Source organism: Thalassophryne amazonica, chromosome 1 (genome assembly GCF_902500255.1).
Source record: "Thalassophryne amazonica chromosome 1, fThaAma1.1, whole genome shotgun sequence".
In the NCBI taxonomy this organism is placed as follows: domain Eukaryota; kingdom Metazoa; phylum Chordata; class Actinopteri; order Batrachoidiformes; family Batrachoididae; genus Thalassophryne; species Thalassophryne amazonica.
In genome coordinates, this window is record NC_047103.1 from 130,849,727 (window position 1) to 130,865,321 (window position 15,595).

Genomic DNA, 15,595 nt, shown 5'->3' on the forward strand with positions numbered 1-15,595 from the left:
GTGGGTGTGTGAACACCCAGTAACACTGGTGGGAATGCAACCTCCACCTCTCACTCAGCGCGTTGCAGCGGTCTCAGCTGAAAAGGAGCGCCGTCTTGCACAGCCTCCTCAAAAACGACCGGTTCTCCTGCAAACACTCACAATAAACAGATTTACAAAAGGCTGAGGATATTACCTCCAGATGAAGATGATATCTCGGCAGTTTGGTGGAGGTGTCTTCCTGCTTTATACCAGATGTGTTGATTAGTGACAGCTGTCACGGATGATGGGTGACAGCTGTCACCACGGCTTGTTCCTGAGGCGGCAGCGCCCTCTCGTGCCTGAAGCCCGCACTTCAGGCAGGGCGCCTTCTGGTGGTGGGCCAGCAGTACCTCCTCTTCGGGCAGCCCACACAACACAATACAGACAGTAAACTACAATCGACTAAAATGTTTTTTCCTCCCAAAATGAGACGTCTTGCATTCTTTGAACCTGACCTGCAGCACATCTGCAAGAGCTCAGCTCATAGATATGGAAATACATTCATGCCAAATAACGTCTGAAAGGAAATGCTTTTGACAAAAACTAACAGATTTTATTTCTGTTTATGGCCAGAGATCAAGGATCCCCATGTAGAGTTTATTATGTCCAGAGTTTAAGGATCCAGTAACCAATTTCATATTTATTTACTTTAAGACTCAATAAAATGTTGTTCAGTTTCAATTTAATCAGCTTATAAAGCACCAAATTACAACAAAAGCCATCTCAAGGTGCCTCACACAGAACAGTTCAACATAAAAAAAAAAAATTCAAATACCTAATTAAAAACAGAGTAAAAGATAAAACATAACAAAATAAAACTACTCATAAAAAGAGAATAAAAATAGGTTTTAAGTCTTGACTTAAAAATGTCCATGGACTCCGACTGCCTCACTGAGGGCCATGTACTAGTAAACCCGAATGAGATGCCCACTCAACAACTTCCCCATCCTTCTGGACATGATGAAGGGACTTGGGCTGTCGTACCTGGCTTTTCCCCTTTGGGTACCCCTAGAATGGCCAAATTTCAGCTTGAACTTTCAAAGCTTCTCCCCTTCCGCACCCCCCCAGTCGCTTCACTCCCTCGATATTACCACTATGCTAAATTTTATCCTAGCTAGAACCCTGTTATCTGTATAGAATTTTTTTTTTCTTTGAAACGAAAACATCCCTTCATGAACAGTGACATGACATCTCCTAATCGGGCAAAATATTGATGAAGTTCGCGAATGTTAATGCATTTTCGATGGAGATCCGCGACTGGACACACTCAGAAAAATGCTTGCAAAATATGTGTTAAAATGCCATTTTGACCTGGATATTGAGCCAGTAAAATTAGATTACATTAAATTGTCAGGAAAGTATTAAACTTACTCGGACACACACATTCCCAAATATTAGTGTTGAAAGTTACATGGATCTGCTCTGTTCAAGCTGCTGAGCTGAGGCGTCCTGCTGCTGCAGCTGTGGCTCCTAAAACCATTACAATACATTTATATACATACATACAACATACATTATATTTTTACACAATTATCCTTTATTGACCGAGTTTCATTCATGAAGTCAGTGGTGTGGGTACACATCTCTATGTGTGGGTGTGACTGTGAGCGGCACAGTGTGCGGGTAATTATCTCATTATTTTAAGGTGCAAATTAAAAAAAATTCCCAGTCTTGTCAAACAATTCTAATCACTAACAACAAGTATTTTAACAAGATATTGGTCTAGCAGTGGAAATATCAACTAGACATAAGTGAAGAGTTAATGGTCCGTGTCATCGGGCGACACGGCAGGAAACATACAGCTGTTTTATCATCCAAATATCATGGACAAAGTGACAAGAAGAACCAAAACCACTTACTTATGGAAGGAAATATGTCTCCCTTGTTCCTCCGTTTGTGGCTTTGCCAACATGCGCAGCTTTCCGGCATATTCCACCTGTTTCTTGAACTTCTATGCATGCAAATCACTACCTTGCTCGGAATTAAAATGGTGACCCGCCTCCTTACTGACAGTATTTACTTAATGGTTTTCATTATGCTGTTCTTATTTTGAATGTTAACATGGTGGCAAATTTACTGAACAAGTAGCAGACTTTTTGTTTTGTATATTGTTCTGCAAGCCACTTTTAATTACAAATTCATCTGCACATGCCTGAGTTTTCATTATCCTTCATTTGTTTGGCATTTTTTGTTGAAAATTTAGCAGGTGAACACTGTGTGTTTAAAACTATTATGGGTGCTCTTAATTCATAATGTGAAGTAAAACAGAGCATGCCATGTAAAAGAAAGTTTTATTTTTGCTTAATAAACTGTACTATGTGGTCAAGACTATTTATTTTAGTTTCTTTTGTCTGTATTAGCATATTTGGATTGGAGTAATCCAGAAGTAATTGAAAGTAATCAAATTACATTACTTTAATATTATGGTACTTGGATTACGTTACTGATTACATTTTTCAACAGGTAACTAGTAACTGTATCGGAATACATTTTTAAAGTAACCCTCCCAACCCTGCCCCTGGGTGCACCAATGAGTACATACTATTGGGCTTGAAATGCGCCCTGCGCCATTATGCCAGCGCTCACTCAGAGCAGACAGAGCAGATGGAGAGCCTCTGATGACAATCTCACGTGCTCAAACAAACAGCGTGTAACTTTCAGGATTGCTCCACTAGTTTGCATGTGAATGTTACTGGATAACTCTGTTGCTTTTACCATGAAGACAAAAAAACAAAACAAAAAAACGCATAGACCATTTTGTATATATTGTTCAAATGTGCATTTGTGTTTGTTGTTTGAACCTTTTTGTTGTACAGTCTTTCACACAAACCTCAAATTACCTTTATAAAGTGTCAAAACAGTTGTTTATTTTAGTTTGCTGTGTGTTTTGAATAACTGTGTGTGGAAAATTAGTTTTCGCTTTACTTTTTCCTTCCTTATTTTTGATTGTAAACCTTTATTACACTTATAAAACACAACAAAGCATATATATATGAAAGCACTGAAAAAAAGAGACATAAAACGTGATTGTCGGATGCAGGGAGAGCTGTTAACAACAAATAAAACATTTATGCCAGGCGAGTGAACTGTCCAAAAATGCCCTCAGACCCCAGAGAGTTAAAGGCACCATGAGATATCATATGTTTATACAGTACTAACAAACTTAAAAAAAAAACAAAACTTTGTACCACAGCTAAACAAAATGAGCCAAAAATTGCAGTAAGACAATAGGAAGGACAAACTATTGATTTGGATGCCAGGAACATTCATAGATCACAGGCATCAGGGACGGGATTAGACATTGTGTAGATCCAGGTAAGTTACTCTTCAATTTAATTTATTTTCATTTATATCGCCAAATCACAACAGAGTTGCCTCAAGGCGCTTCACACAAGTAGGGTCTAATCTTACTAACCCCCAGAGCAGCAGTGGTAAGGAAAAACTCCCTCTGAGGAAGAAATTTCAAGCAGACCAGACTCAAAGGTGTGACCCTCTGCTTGGGCCATGCTCTCTCTGCACTCTCTGCTTCATTCTTCAGTAAGTTAGTGTTTAAGGTTGTTGCACATTAATTAACGTCACGGTTCACAACACAACATCAAAGTATTCATGACTGTATGTCCATCCGTGGACATGTGGTAATAATTAGTGGTGGGTGATGTACTTTATTGATGGAAATTAGTGATGAGAAAGCAAAGCATTTTGAACCACTGAATCAAAATGAACCAATGGTTCAGTGTTTCAAAGCTTTTGATACAATTAGGTATGGCCATGCATGAAAGAGTAGTGATAGAAGCAGACTTCAATGGGCATGTTGCGAAGGGAACACAGGTGATAAGGAAGAAATGGGCAGATTTGGTATCAAGGATAGGAATGTGGAAGGGCAGATGGGTTGATTTTACAAAAAGGATGGAAATGGCTGTGGTGAATACCTACTTAGGAAAAGGGAGGAGGACAGGATGACATATAAGAGTGGAGGAAGGTGCACACAGGTGGACTACATTCTTATAGGAGATACAAGCTAAAAGAAATCAGAGATTGTAAGGTGATTGTTGGGAGGTGTCGTAGCACGGACCCACAACAGGGGGCGCAAAGAACGGACAATGAATAAGCCAATAAGTAACAATTAATGTTGTGACAACACCAACTAAACACACAATATATGAATAGACAATTAACACCAGGTGACGTGTGGGCAGGCTCGAAGATAGAAGACCCCCGACGAAGAGAGCCGCGTCCCACACGGCTTCCACCACCAACGGCCTGAAGAACACCGGAGCCGCCAGTCCTGAGTCCCCAGGTGCCTCTGTCTTCGGCTGTCGACCCTGGTACTGCTGGCAGAAAACAAAGACAGGATGGATAGTGTGAATTCGCACATCAGTAATCCACAGTCTGCACTCAGTTAGGAGGGGAAACCTCCACCTCAGAAACACTTTCACCCGTGCAGCTCCCGCTAGTCTCTTCCCTGGATGGAGTGAGAGGCGAGGACCGTTGCACTCCCTATCCGCAAACCCAGCTTCAGATAGAGCCCGCAGGAACACGGCTGCACACAGAACACTGTTATAATAATGAATAATCACAGCAGAGAATATTACCTCTTCGGTAGTTGATTTCTCGGCGGGGAGGTGGAGTTGCAGTCCGCTTATGTAGTGGTGTAAATGAGTGACAGCTGGTGTGATGAGTGACAGCTGTCACTCTTCTGGGTCTGGTGCCCTCTCGTGCTTGGAGCCCACACTCCAAGCAGGGCGCCCTCTGGTGGTGGTGGGCCAGCAGTACCTCCTCTTCAGCGGCCCACATAACAGGACCCCCCCCCTCAACGGCGCCTCCTGGCCCCGACCAGGCTTGTCCGGGTGTCTCTTGTAAAATCGGCCAGGAGGGCCGGGTCCAGGATGAAGCTCCTTTTCACCCAGGAGCGTTCTTCAGGTCATACCCCTCCCAGTCCACCAGATATTGGAACCCCCGCCCTACTACGGACGTCCAGGAGCCTGCGGACTGTCCAATCAGGCTCCCCGTCAATGAGCTGGGCAGGAGGCGGCGTAGGTCCAGGAGCACAGATGGGCGAGTGTGGTGGGCTTGAGGCGGGACACATGGAAACGGTGGATCCGCAGTGAAGCTGGGAGTTGGAGCTTCACTGCGGCCGGGTTGATGATCTTGAGGATTTTGAAGGGTCCTATGAATCTGTCCTTCAACTTCGGGGAGTCCACACAGAGAGGGATGTCCTTTGTTGAAAGCCACACCTCCTGCCGGGTTTGTATGTGGGGGGCCGGGGAACGCCGGCGGTCCCATGGGTCTTGGCCCTCGTCCGGGCCTTTAACAGGGCAAAGCGGGCGGTCCGCCACACCTGGCGGACCTCTGAGGTGGGCCTGGACCAAGGGCACCGACCTCTCCCTCCACCAGCGGGAACAATGGGGGCTGGTACCCCCAAACATGCCTCAAAAGGGGAGAGGCCGGTAGCAGACTAGACTTGGCTGTTATGGCATACTCGATCCAGGCCAGATGGTGACTCCAGGCCGCTGGGTGCGCGGAGGTTGACGCGCGAAGGGCCTGCTTCAACTCTGGTTAGCCCGCGCTGCCTGGCCGTTTGTCTGGGGGTGGTACCCGGACGAGAGACTCACGGTGGCCCCCAGCTCCTTACAGAAACTCCTCCACACCTGCGAAGAGAACTGGGGACCACGATCTGATACGATTCCGATGGTATCCCATGCAGCCGCATGACGTGGTGGACCAGGAGGTCTGCCGTCTCCTGGGCCGTCGGGAGCTGGGAGGGCCACGAAGTGGGCCGCCTTGGAGAACCGGTCCACTATCGTGAGAACGATGTGTTGCCCTGGGACGGCGGGAGGCCCATGATGAAGTCCAGGCCGATGTGACCAGGGGCGGTGAGGTACCGGCAGGGGTTGGAGGAGTCCCGAGGTCTTTCGATGGTCTGCCTTGCCCTGGCGCAGATGGTACAGGCCTGGACGTAGTCCCGAACGTCGGTTTCCAGGACACCCACCAGAAGCGCTGCTGGACCACTGCCACGGTCCTACGCACTCCGGGATGACAGGAGAGCTTGGATCGTGACAGAAGTCCAATACGGCAGCTCTGGCCTCTTGGTGGGACGTACATTCTCTTCTTGGGCCGGTCCCCGGGTCCGGGCTCCTTGCCAGGGCCTCCCGGACGGTCTTCTCCACGTCCCAGGTGAGGGAGGCCACGACAGTTGACTTGGGGATGATGTCTCGGTGGGGTTCGACAGCCCCGCCTTGGCTTCCTCTTCGTGCACCCGGGACAAACGCATCGATTTTTGGTTTTTGGTCCCGGGGCGGTACGTGATCCGGAAGTCAAAGCGCCCGAAGAACAGAGACCAGCGGGCTTGCCTGGGGTTCAGCAGCTTGGCGGTCCGGATGTACTCCAGGTTCGATGGTCCGTGAAAACTGTGAAAGGCAACGACCCCCCTCCAACAGGTGTCTCCACTCTTCAAGACCTCTCTTCACCGCGAGGAGCTCCCGATTGCCGACGTCATAGTTCTGTCAGCTGGGGTCAACCTGCGGGAAAAATAGGCACAAGGATGGAGAACCTTATCAGCCTCCACGCTCTTGGATAGCACGGCTCCTATCCCTGAGTCAGAGGCGTCCACTTCCACTATGTACTGGCGATCAGGATCAGGCTGCACCAGAACTGGTGCAGGCGAGAACCGGCGTTTCAACTCCTTGAACGCGGCTTCGCACCGATCCGACCAGGTGAAGGGACCTTGGTGGAGGTCAGGGCAGTCAGGGTGCTAACTACCTGACTGTAGCCTTTAATGAACCTCCTGTAGAAATTTGCAAAGCCAGGAACTGCTGCAGTTTCCTGCGGCTTGTTGGTTGGGGCCAATCTCTCACCGCGCGCAACCTTGGCCGGATCAGGGGCGACGGAGTTGGAGGAGATGATGAACCCCAAGAGGGACAAAGAAGTGCGGTGGAACTCGCACTTCTCGCCCTTCAAACAGCCGGTTCTCCAACAACCGCTGTAGGACCTGACGTACATGCTGGACATGGGTCTCAGGTCCGGGAAAAGATGAGTATATCGTCCAGATATACGAAGACGAACTGATGCCAGGAATCCCGCAAGACGTTCATTTACCAAAGCTTGGAACGTCGCGGGGCGTTAGTGAGGCCGAACGGCATGACCAGGTACTCAAAGTGACCTAACGGGGTGTTAAATGCCGTCTTCCATTCGTCTCCCTTCCGGATCCGAACCAGGTGGTACATGTTTCTAAGATCTAATTTCGTGAAAATTTGGGCCCATGCAGGGGCTGAACACTGAATCCAACAGAGGTAACGGGTATCGGTTGCGAACCGTGATCTCGTTCAGCCTCTGTAATCAATGCATGGACGGAGTCCGCCGTCCTTTTTGCCCACAAAAAGAAACCAGCACCCATCGGGGAGGTGAGTTCCGGATCAGCCCGGCAGCTAAGAGTCCCGGATGTAGGTCTCCATTGATTCGCGTTCCGGACGTTAGAGGTTGTACAACCAGGATGGGTACTCAGCGCCCGGGACCAAATCGATGGCACAATCATACGGTCGGTGCGGGGGAAGAGTGAGCGCCAGATCTTTGCTGAAGACGTCAGCGAGATCGTGGTACTCCTTTGGCACCGCCGATAGATTGGGGGGGACTTTAAAACTCCTCATTAGCCGTCATGCCGGGAGGAACCGAGGATCCTGAACACTCCGGTGGCAGGTTTCGCTCACACTGCGTCACAACCCGGATGGCCAATCTATCCGGGGATTGTGCTTCACCATCCACGGAAAATCCCAAAATCAATCGGGAGGTAGAAGGTGTTCATGGAACACGATCTCCTCCCTGTGATTTCCAGACACAACCAAGGTCACAGGCTGTGTCTGATGTGTTACGAAGCAGGGTGCCATCTATGCGCGCACTGCAATGGTGACGGCAGAGCCCCAGGGGGAGCCCTACTTCCTTTGCCCATCTGCTATCCAGCAGATTCCCTTCCGACCCGTGTCTACCAGTGCTGGGGCGTGAAGGGTTAGATTCCCCACAAGGATCGTTACTGGGATTCGTGCAGATTTGCGGGGTTTCCCGCGTGCGTGTTATGGCCCACCCTTAGCCCAGTTTCTAAGGAGGGCGTTGTAGTTTGACCGTTGGGGCAGTCCTTCTGCATATGCTCACAAGAGCCGCAGACAAAACACTCCCCGCGGGCCAGCCTCCTTTGTCTGACGTTTGTCTTTACTTTGGCCCTGCTCGTGTCCATAGCCTCCTCAGCAGGGGGAGCTGTAGCCACACGGAGCCCTCTGGCAGTGAAGCGTGGGGACGACGTCACCCTTTCGGAACCGGAAGGGGGGGGACGGCTCGTGCCCGGTCACACCCCCCGGCCTGCTCCCGACGATGCTCATTCAAAACGGTTGTCTAAGCGTATAACCAAATCGACAAGCCCGTCAAAATCCCGCGGTTCCTCCTTAGCCAGCAGGTGCTCCTTCAGGACCGGAGACAGTCCATTTACGAAGGCGGCGCGGAGCGCAACGTTATTCCAGCTGGACCTCGCTGCCGCGATGCGGAAGTCGACTGCATACTCGGCTGCGCTGCGACGCCCCTGTCTCATTGACAGCAGCACGCTCGAAGCGGTCTCGCCTCTGTTGGGATGGTCAAAAACTTGTTTGAACTCCCATACAAACCCAGCATAAGACGTTAGGAGCCGTGAATTCCGCTCAAAGCGCCGTAGCCCAGGCGCGTGCCTCTCCTCGAAGCAGATTAATAACATAAGCCACCCGGCTGGCGTCTGACTCGTACATGACAGGACCTGTGAAAAGACGGCGAACACTGCATGAGGAAGTCTGCGCACGTCTCGACACAGCCTCCGTACGGTTCCGGAGGGCTTATGTATGCTTCAGGGGACGGTGGGGGGGTCGTTGAATGACCAGTGGAACGTCTGTTACGGGCCCAGGACCAGCAAGAGAGTGGCTGCAGCAGCGCCCTGATCACGCGCTTCCACCCTGGCGGTGAGAGCCTCCACCCTCCGGTTAAGGAGAACATTCTGCTCGGTCACCAAATCCAGCCGAGCCTGAAGGCGGTTAAAATCTGCTGCAGCTCACTCAACACGCCTCCCGCTGACGCCTGCGCTCCTGGCTCTTCCATTGGCCATTCAAGCTCGGGTTGACGCCCCTCGGAATCCATGACGAATGGCCGAGAAATCCTGTTGGGAAGGTGTCGTAGCACGGACCACAACAGGGGGCGCAAAGGAACGGACAATGAATAAGCCAATAAGTAACAATTTAATTTGTGACAACACACAACTAAACATACAATATATAATAGACAATTAACACCAGGTGACGTGTGGGCAGGCTCGAAGATAGACCCCCGACGAGATGAGCCGCGTCCCACACGGCTTCCCCCACCAACGGCCTGAAGAACACCGGAGCCGCCAAGTCCCGAGTCCCCAGGTGGCCTCTGTCTTCGGCTGTCGACCCTGGTACTGCTGGCAGAAACAAAGACAGGATGGATGAGTGTGAATTCGCACACTCAGTAATCCACAGTCTGCACTCAGTTAGGAGGGGAAACCTCCACCTCCAGAAACACTTTCACCCGTGCAGCTCCCGCTAGTCTCTTCCCTGGATGGAGTGAGAGGCGAGGACCGTTGCACTCCCACTATCCGCAAACCCAGCTTCAGATAGAGCCCGCAGAACACGGCTGCACACAGAACACTGTTATAATAATGAATAATCACAGCAGAGAATATTACCTCTTCCGTAGTTGATTTCTCGGCGGGGAGGTGGAGTTGCAGTCCGGCTTATGTAGTGGTGTAAATGAGTGACAGCTGGTGTGATGAGTGACAGCTGTCACTTCTTCTGGGTCTGGCGCCCTCTCGTGCTGGAGCCCGCACTCCAAGCAGGCGCCCTCTGGTGGTGGTGGGCCAGCAGACCTCCTCTTCAGCGGCCCACATAACAGTGATGGCAGAAGAGCGTGTAGTTAGCATAGGATGGTGCTTTGTAGGAGACTTTAGATGTAAAGAAAGAGAGAGTGCAACCTCAACAAAGGATCAGATGGTGGAAGCTGAAGGATAGCTGCATATGGTGAGGGAGACAGCTAGGAAGGTAATGGGTGTGACAACTGGACAGTGGAAGGAAGACAAGGAGACTTGGTGGTCGAACGAAGAGGTCCAGGAAGTCATAAGGAGAAAGAGGTTGGTGAAAAGTTTTGGGATAGTCGGAGAGATGAAGAAAGTAGATAGCAGTACAAGGAGATGCGGCGTAAGGTAAAAAGAAGTGGCACAAGCTAAGGAAAAGGCGTATTGCGAGCTGTACAAGACTTTGAATAGTAAAGAAGGAGAAAAGGACTTGTACCGATTGGCCAGACAAAGGGAGAGAGCTGGAAAGTATGTGCAGCAGGTTGGGCAGAAGCAAAGCTTATCAATGCCCACCCTGCTAGAATGAGTCCAACAATTATAACAGTCATAACAACATATACACAAATTCACAACACACTACATATCAACACAGACATACACTTCAATATTCAATTCCATTCCAATTCATGTATAAGTATGTTATGTATAAAGCGCCAAATCACAGCAAACTTGGCCCAAGTCACTCCATATTAACCCTGCCGACCCCCAGAGCAAGCACTAGGCAACTGTGGTGAGGAAAAACTCCCTCTTGGGAAGAAACGTCAAGTAGACCAGGCTCTAGGGGGTGACCCTCTGCTTGGGCCGTTATATACATATATACACTTATACATACACATATACACACTCACATATATACCTTATACATACCCACTCACATAAATAAATATACACTACATATATATACACATACATACATTTATACCTACACATACAACCCCTGGCAAATTATGGAATCACCGGCCTCGGAGGATGTTCATTCTGTTGTTTTTTTTGTAGAAAAAAGCAGATCACAGACATGACACAAAACTAAAGTCATTTCAAATGGCAACTTTCTGGCTTTAAGAAACACTATAAGAAATCAAGTAAAAAAGATTGTGGCAGTCAGTAACGGTTACTTTTTTACACCAAGCAGAGGAAAAAAATATGGACTCACTCAATTTTGAGGAATAAATATGAATCACCCTGTAAATTTCCATCCCCAAAACTAACACCTGCATCAATCACATCTGCTCGTTGACATTGACCCTATGTCATGACATGACCCTATGTGTCTTTTGCAAGGAATGTTTTCACAGTTTTTGCTCTATGGCAAGATGCATTATCATCTTGAAAAATGATTTCATCATCCCCAAACATCAGAAAAGTGTCCAAAATATCAGCGTAAACTTGTGCATTTATTGATGATGTAATGACAGCCACCTCCCCAGTGCCTTTACCTGACATGCAGCCGCATATCATCAATGACTGTGGAAATTTACATGTTCTCTTCAGGCAGTCATCTTTATAAATCTCATTGGAACGGCACCAAACAAAAGTTCCAGCATCATCACCTTGCCCATGCAGATTCAAGATTCATCATTGAATATGACTTTCATCCAGTCATCACAGTCCACAATTGCTTTTCTTTAGCCCATTGCAACCTTGTTTTTTTCTGTTAGGTGTTAATGATGGCTTTCGTTTAGCTTTTTGTGTAAATCCCATTTCCTTTAGGCGGTTTCTTACAGTTCGGTCACAGACGTTGACTCCAGTTTCCTCCCATTCGTCCTCATTTGTTTTGTTGTGCATTTTCGATTTTAAGACATATTGCTTTAAGTTTTCTGTCTTGACGCTTTGATGTCTTCCTTGGTCTACCAGTATGTTTGCCTTTAACAACCTTCCCATGTTGTTTGTATTGGTCCAGAGTTTAGACACGCTGACTGTGAACAACCAACATCTTTTGCAACATTGCGTGATGATTTACCCTCTTTTAAGAGTTTGATAATCCTCTCCTTTGTTTCAATTGACATCTTTCATGTTGGAGCCATGATTCATGTCAGTCCACTTGGTGCAACAGCTCTCCAGGTGTGACACTCCTTTTAGATGCAGATTAACAAGCAGATTTGATGCAGGTGTTAGTTTTGGGGATGAAAATTTACAGGGTGATTCCATAATTTATTCCTCAGAATTGAGTGAGTCCATATTTTTTCCTCTGCTGGTCTAAAAAAGTAACTGTTACTGACTGCCACATCTTTTTTTCTTGATTTCTTATAGTGTTTTCTTAAAGCCAGAAAGTTGCCATTTGAAATTACTTTAGTTTTGTGTCATGTCTGGATCTGCTTTTTTACAAAATTAAAAACTGAATGAACATCCTCCGAGGCCGGTGATTCCAAATTATTGCCAGGGGTTGTACATATACTACCCCTACACATATACACATATAATCATGCAAACATATACATACATACACACCACACACATGTATACATATACACACATACTACATATTGCATATCATATATACACACATATACACGTACATATACATACATACTGACTGATTGATCATTTATTTTGAGTTTTACAAAATAAGCATTTCTTTGACATCTACATTTACCCACATTGGGTTGAAAAGAACAGGAGATACAAACATACACGCATACAACCCGCGCACTAACCTGAAAAGGGGTGGGATGAAGACAACTTATTAATCCACCCCCAAATACCCATACGTTATTACGACTACCGAGTGTGACCAATATTCCTTTTTTACTATGTAATGATATCATATATTAGTGATGAGTATCTATAATAATAATAATAATAATGATGTGATAAAACAATTCCCACCATTATAGACAGTAATATGACAATAATTATTGCAATCAAATTTTTTTTTTTAATTTCTATTATATTATTACTACCATTTTTTTAATTGCTATTGATATTGCTGGTGTCTGTTATGTTTCGGACGCGTCGGAGCACCGACCCAGCGTTTGAAAGGACCCAGCATAAAATAACCAGAGCACGGTTCAAAAGATAACAGAATTTAATAAAACATAACAGTGTGTGCAGTGCTAAAACTAAAAAGTCCGCGGTCTGGTGAGGTGGAAACACGGCGCGCTCTCAACAGCGCAAACGGTCCGGAGCCACAGCAGTTCGGACCCAGGGACCCCGCCGACACCCCCAGGTGGCCGCGACAAACCAAGTCTGTGAAGAAGAAAACATGAGGTGAGTCCAACTCCACACAGAGAGACACAACTCAAAGGTGCACGCAATCAGCACACTTCCTGGCTTAAATCTATACATCAGCTTCTCACCCTGCAGGCACGGAACAACTCAGTTCAAATCTCCACTGCAGCAGAAGCTGATTAGACAATAGCATAACGTGACAGCTCACTAACACAAGGTGTGAGGGACACAAACCACTGTCATTACTTCATAAAAGTCACCAAAACCGAATTACCTCAGGAAGTGTGCTGAAGAGCGTGAGACCTCACCCAATCCTCCTTCACAGACTGTGGCGTCAAACCTGGAGCGGTCTCTGCATCCGTGATGGTGAGATTGTTCTCCTGACGTCGATCTCACATGTCCTGCTCACAAGGTCGAGTCTCTGGCAATCACACACTGTGCATTCAAGGTTTTAAATGCAGCAATCTCTGATCAAGCAAAATACACCACAGCTGTGAGTCCTGATGACCTGCATGTGAAAACAAGCCTCAGGTGTTCAGGGTGAGGTCCTAATGCTCAGCCACTCAGTCCTGAATGCATACCACCTGGGGAGAAACAGAAAACAAAAACCAAGCCAGCCAAACACCCCAGCCCACAACAGTACCCCACCCTCACGGGAAGCCTCCCGCGACCACACGGACCTGGGCCAGAAAAAACAATTCCCCCCTCCAGGGACCATGGCTGGAATGTTGGCTGGGAAAAAAAACACCTCCTGCAGCTTCAGTTTCGGCTCCTTGTGCTGACGATCCAGCTGGGAAGGCTCGTCTCCAGGAGCTGTGGCATTACTGTGCTCTGACGACCGCTCCATCATCAGCTGCTCCACCTGCAATGTTAATTTCTTCATGCAGTCATTGATCATCTCAATGTTGAGCCTCTCCAGCTCTTCCCTCAGCTGGATAACGCATGCTTCCAGCCGCCTCTTCTCTGTCAACAGGGAACTCCGTGCCGAGACCATCACTCTCATCCTGGAGCTCATCCTTTCCCAGCCTGAGCCTGTCTGCAGCAGACTGCTCCGCAGCTGACACTCCAGTGCAGAGACATCCTTTGTTGACTTTAATGGTCTTGCCCTCTGTTTCATTTAGCAAACCTGTTAGAGTCTCCACCTTTGCGTTCATTCCTGTCAACTCTTGCTTTAGTTGTTCACTTTGCATAATTTTGGCCAGGAGTTCTTGATCCTGTGCACTCAGCCTTCTTCCGACTGTGTGTTAAAGTCTGCTTAGTCATAAGACAAAAAAAAAGAAAAAAAAAGACAAACACAAACAACCATACCAACCCCCCCCCCCCAGAGGACCGTCCCATCAACCCCGGGAAGAGGAGAAGAGAAAAAACAACCCAAACTTAAGCTTGCAAAAAAAACCTCTAACACCCCCCCGGACGACATGTAGGGACCAACACCCCCCAGAGGACATCCCGCCAGCTCCAGGAGTAATAACCACAGCCGAGGTCCCTCTGGGATCCAAAGTCACCCACGGGGACTTCCAGCGCCTCCCAGAGGACCGTTCCATCAAACCCCAGGAGACGCCCCCCCTCATGACTAACAGACCCAGCCCCGGCCGTCTACGGCTAGATGGACCCACAGCCCTTTCCCCCCCAGAGGACACCACAGTCACACCCTGAGGGCGGAAACTGGGGGAAAAAACAAAAACAACATACAAACAAAACAACAACCCCAACCCCACCCCCTCAGCCGCAGTGGAAACTGGAAGTACGTCCAGTGTCCACCAACCACGACTATACCCCAAAAAGTCAACCGGGAGGAGTGGAACAGCGGTAATGGCGTACAGCACAAGACGGCGCCACCCCCTCCGACTTTAAACCAGCCACCAGCTGCGGGTATATTCCACTGCCCCAAACCTCAGCTACGCCGATGGCGTACGGCTCAAAGGCGCGCTGAAGCCGGAGGTGGAACAGGGAATCAACAAAAAAAACACCCCGAACCCCCCCCCTCCCGGATGCAGAGGTTATCTGGGAAACGCCCCAGCACAACCAAACTGCACCACTCCAGCAACGCCGACAACATACAGGCTCACACGGCTGGGGCCAGAGGAGAAGACAGGGAAGCAAAGTAAAATAAAAAAAAAAAACCCCAAACCCCCCCCCCCCCCCCCCCCCCCCGGGTGCAGAGGTTACCTGGGAAATGCCCAGCATAACCAAACTGCACCACTCCAGCAACGCCGACAACGTACGGCTCACACGGCTGGAGCCAGAGGAGAAGAGAGGGAACAACAAAAACAAAAAAAAAAAGAAAAAAGAAAAAACAACCCAATTACCCCCCCATCACCCCCCAGAGGACCGTCCCATCAAACCCTGGGAGGTGAAAACCAAAAGAAATAAAAAGAAAGACCAACAGACAAACATAAAGTCACCTGGGTCCATGCCATGCTCCAGACAGCCTGTGTTTCAACTCCACCAGACCACTGACAGTGCTATACTCCACAAAACAACAAATTAACCCTGATAAAACACCACATACTAAAACAAGAAACGGAT